The 5,169-nt window shown below is 39.8% G+C and overlaps 1 long non-coding RNA gene across 2 annotated transcripts in view; it reads right to left on the reverse strand.

The window, feature by feature from the left end:
* Nucleotides 1-2,290, reverse strand: part of LOC135109251 (uncharacterized) — a 128,784-nt gene extending 126,494 nt beyond the window's left edge. The window contains exon 1 of one of the 2 annotated variants that reach the window (XR_010272626.1): nucleotides 2,141-2,290. This is a non-coding gene — a long non-coding RNA (uncharacterized LOC135109251). The remainder of the gene's footprint in view (nucleotides 1-2,140) is intronic. The other variant, XR_010272625.1, reaches the window with a different exon arrangement.
* Between the last annotated feature and the right edge of the window lie 2,879 nt (nucleotides 2,291-5,169).

A 5,169-nucleotide genomic window follows, 5' to 3' on the forward strand; every position in this document is an offset into this window, starting at 1 on the left:
AATTTAGAGCTTGAAATGGACATTCTGGCAATATTTAGGTAATTAGAAAGCGACTCTACACTGGCGTCGGGCCGGTGACGGTGGAGCGACGCGCCTCGGGGACAGAGAGCATCAAGCCAGGGGAGGTGCAGGCGGCGCGCCAGGCGGGCACGAGTCACGGGACCTTGCTGCCGAACTCCCGTATGCCAATGTGATTATGAGCTGGCCACGTCGGACAGCGAGGCCTGGTGCTGTGGCGCTAAGAGGTCACCACCATCACTTTGTGGATGAAAGTTGCCTCGAAGTGGGCAACGCCTGCAATGAACATTCAATTAACGAGTCTTTACTATTTATAAGAGATAAAACCATACTAACAATGCAGATTAGAGATTAAAATTCTAGAAAAGCAAGGAGGCAGGCAAACCGTAAGTCCCACCCGCATGAAGAGGCTGTGTTCTTTACGCAAGGCACATTACAGCCGCGATATTCACTAAAACACCAACAAAACACCGCTGCCTACACTTTATATACTTATCATTTATTAATCAAACACAACGAACTGGAAGCGTAGGTCTGTCTGTGTGTGTGTGTGTGTGTGTGTGTGTGTGTGTGTGTGTGTGTGTGTGTGTGTGTGTGTGTGTGTGTGTTTTTATATATATATATATATATATATATATATATATATATATATATATATATATATATATATATATATATATATATATATATATATATATATATATATATATATATTACAGCCGCGATATTCAGTAAAACACCAACAAAACATCGGTGCCTACACTATTTATATATATATATATATATATATATATATATATATATATATATATATATATATATATATATATATATATATATATATATATATATATATATATATATATATATATATATATATATATATATATATTACATAGTGGAGGTATGTCACGATCGCAAGTAGGTACTAGACCTGAATTAAAATTCAGCACAATAACAGAGAAACGTTCAAGTCAAAAGATACATTGAAAAAAGGAAATATTCACTAATAAATGAAGACAATAAAGAGATGCCAGCTATCAGTCTGATCTTCACTCAGCAGTAGTGTTTGATGCGCCGGTTCTAGACAGTCAAGCGTCTTTCCAGTACATAAAGAAAACATGAAGCTGCTGAGGGTAAGGACTCACACCAAACCTATCCACCAACAGGCTGACTGACTCATCTGACTAACAGTTGATTCTTCAAGAGTAGACATTCAGGAAGGCAACAGCAACACACGCAAACCAACAAGCCCAACAACAGATTGATTACCGGGGCTATACATACCATCGCCTCAAACCAAACCAGGAAAATATGTAAATATACATATAAATAACATACTAATTAACACAATGACAGAATTAATAAATAAACTAATCAATGAAATAAACAAATAAATAAATGAATAAATATATATATATATATATATATATATATATATATATATATATATATATATATATATATATATATATATATATATATATATATATATAGTGAGTGGGATCTCTTGCAAGGCAGTCCCTCTTCACTGCCAGCGCGAGTCTCACGCCCCTCAGGCGACAATGACGCTGACGCTGGACATGACTTTCCTCGTGTTCCATCATCACGATGAAGGTTCACCGGACACACACGTCGCAATTATTCCATGCTTGCAAAACAGACAGACGGAACATTTAATGCCATCACTCTCTCAGACAGTGTGCCAGCGACACACACACATTATGTGATCCCCCAAAATAACAGCGACATTCATTAACAGGCGGCGCGATGAGTTTCAGTCTCTTGGGAGGCCTCTCAAACACGTAAGACACTGTTCCAAGGTGCCGGAGGATTCACCGCCCAAGACTGGCTCACCTGCCTTCACGTGCACTAAACATCATTACCAACACACAGAACACACAGCCTCTGGAGTGACGCTAGCACGTTATCCACAGTCACTCAAGAGGATCGCAACGGCTCACCACTCGTTACAGCGTATCCACAGGGCAGCGTCGGCAGGTATTCCATATTTCCTCACCTCCATGGCCGCCAGCCGTCATCGAGGGGCCATCCAAGCACACCCACATTTCCATCCACTTCCAATCACAAATTCCTTATCCACTAGAGCAAAAATTCTCACCAACGCTTTACTGAAACACTTCTGCTTGCTTGCTTAAACAAATCCAGGGTTGTCTCTGTTGATTCCGAAGACGTGACTGCAGCAGGGCGGGCAGGACGCACAGGGCAGCAGGGGAGGTAAAAACCTGGCCTGGGGTGTGACTGAGGCAAGCAGAGGGTAGAGGGAGGGGCGGTCTTACCTTGTCCGGGTAGGGGACTTAGGGGAGGGGGCGCCCACTGTACCGCTTGTGACTGCCTGGTTCTGGTCCCCCCCTCGCCCCTCACCCCTCGCTCCCCTCCTCACCTTCCCCCCCTTCATACAGTATCACGCTCACACCAAGGCAACTGTGCATTCATGACTGGACGCCTCATGCCCCAGAAGACGTGTGTTGGGCCCAGATGTGCAGTATTGCGCCACCATACAAGGCTCCTCTCCCTCTCCTGGACTCGGCTGCTACCTTACAACACCTAATTTCACGGCCCATTTCTTAAGCTCCTTCAGCAGACTCAGCATTCAGTCTTTTTTTTATGAGGGGGAAATACATGTGTCCCTCAGTGATTTAATCAGATGATATTAAGTAGTATTCCTCACAGTTGTTCATCTCCTTGTGAGTCTCTTTGTGCTTCTTTCTCTGTCTGTTTCTCTGATCGTCTCTCTCTCTCTCTCTCTCTCTCTCTCTCTCTCTCTCTCTCTCTCTCTCTCTCTCTCTCTCTCTCTCTCTACAGTGAATATATCAGCTAATATTGGCATGCATCCTTCAGAATTCTCTCTCTCTCTCTCTCTCTCTCTCTCTCTCTCTCTCTCTCTCTCTCTCTCTCTCTCTCTCTCTCTCTCTCTCTCTCTCTCTCTCTCTCTCTCTCTCTCACTGCGTCACTCGGCACAACCATTACCGTTGCAGCAGCTCAGGTGATCCTCAGACAGAGCCAAGTCGAGTATCTATAGTTAGTTAATTGGGGACTTACATAGTATCGTGCAAAATAATAGTATCGTAAAGCTCTTCATGTCTTTTATTCATATTCAGAACTTATCTACAAGGGTTTCGTTTTAAAAGTGCGGGTTTTCTTACATAGGCACACCATTATGAAAGATCTGAGCGTAGCGAGACGTAGGAAGCAATACGATGCCCTAAAAATAATAACAAAGCAAAAAGTTAATGGTAAATAAGTAAAATATTGGAGGGAAGAGATCTGTGAAAAATTCATCACGAAATAAAAATAGATTCATAAATAGGAAGTGGTACTAAATGTTTTATTTTTATTTGATTGTAGTTAAAAATAAAAGGCGGAAATAAACAGTGATACGTAACTTTCAAAATTCTTATTATTATAATGACGATAATAATAATAATAATAATAATAATAATAATAATAATAATAATAATAATAATAATAATAATAATAATATTTATCTACTATATATTTAGAGATACATCGGACCGATATCCCACGAAAAGGGAGATGACGCCTATGATGATAAAGATAATAATAATAATAATAATAATAATAATAATAATAATAATAATAATAATAATAATAATAATAATAATGATAATAATAATAAAACAACAGTAACATTAATACCACTAATAACAGTAATCATAATACCTATACCAATAACAACATAAGTAATACGACTTACATAAAAAAAAAAGCTACTTCATCCCACGCATGCAAACTGATGTCCATAAAAGAGAAATAAAAAAAAGGAAACAGAAAAATAACAAAACATAAAATAACCGAACACAAAAAAAAAAAGATAACAATTTATGGCGAAAATTATTAAGGACCGCTTGCATTTCTTTTCCATAACGCGAGGACCCTAAAAAATACCCTTTGGAGGATATCCCGCCCTCCCGCCCACGTTCCCTCAGCCATCGAGAACGCCAGGTAGGAATTGCAGACTCAGGTATTAATAATCTTCGTTTCTAGAGCAAGTGACGGTCTAATGACGTAACTGTTGTGGTTATACATGGTTACTCTGAGCTCGAGACTTGATGGTCCTTCTTCTCCTTTCCTCGTCTGTTAATTCATATGCCTAGCGCGTCACTTGGACAAGGTGTTATAGTGATATTAATAGTAATGATGATGATAATAATAATAATGATAAGAACAACAGTAAATAATAATAATAATAATAATAATAATAATAATAATAATAATAATAATAATAATAATAATGATAATAACAATGATAGTAATAATAATAATAACAATAATAATAATGATAATAATAATAATAATAATAATAATAATAATAATAATAATAATAACAATAATAATAATAATAATAATAATAACTGGAAAAGAAAGAAAACAATGAAAAAACAACGACGACGCTGATGAAGACAATAACGAAGAACAAAAACAAGAACAATAAGAACAAGAAAAGCAAGATTATGAACAACAACAAACAACAACAACAACAACAACAAAACACACACACACACACACACACACACACACACACACACACACACACACACGCAGCTTACGACATAACATTCCCTAAACATTCGCCAGCAGAGAAACAATATCCTAAACGTTGGCAGCGCGTCGCGGCAGCAGAAGGTGAGGCAGGGTCGGTAATCTGCCTCGACACCAGCACACCAGCACACCAACACTTGACAGTCAGAGGGTGGAGGCTGCCAGCACGACACGGCACTAATTATGCAGATACCCTTGATCTTATAAACCTGTATTCTTATTCTGCAGGCAACCCTTGATCTCATAACGCCGTGCCCTTAATGGTAACAAAAACGGCAGGCGATAAAACAACGCCAGCAACAGCGGCAGTGTCAGTCCCCAAGGGAGCGCCCGCCAGCGTGCCACCGACGCCTCCTGCCTGGCCTGGCCCCGCGCCGTCCTCGCCTTCACGCGGCTCACCCTGCTCCGCCGCCACCACCACCCTCTGCTGCTTCTTCTTCTTCTTCTTCTTCTTTCTCCTGCTGCTGCTGTTGTTAATACTGCTAATACTGTTTATGCTGCTGAGTGTACGGGTGCTCCTGCTACTGCTGCTGCTGCTGCTGATTATGATGATGTTGTTGTTGTTGG

This window comes from Scylla paramamosain, chromosome 18, assembly GCF_035594125.1.
Source record: "Scylla paramamosain isolate STU-SP2022 chromosome 18, ASM3559412v1, whole genome shotgun sequence".
Classification (NCBI taxonomy): domain Eukaryota; kingdom Metazoa; phylum Arthropoda; class Malacostraca; order Decapoda; family Portunidae; genus Scylla; species Scylla paramamosain.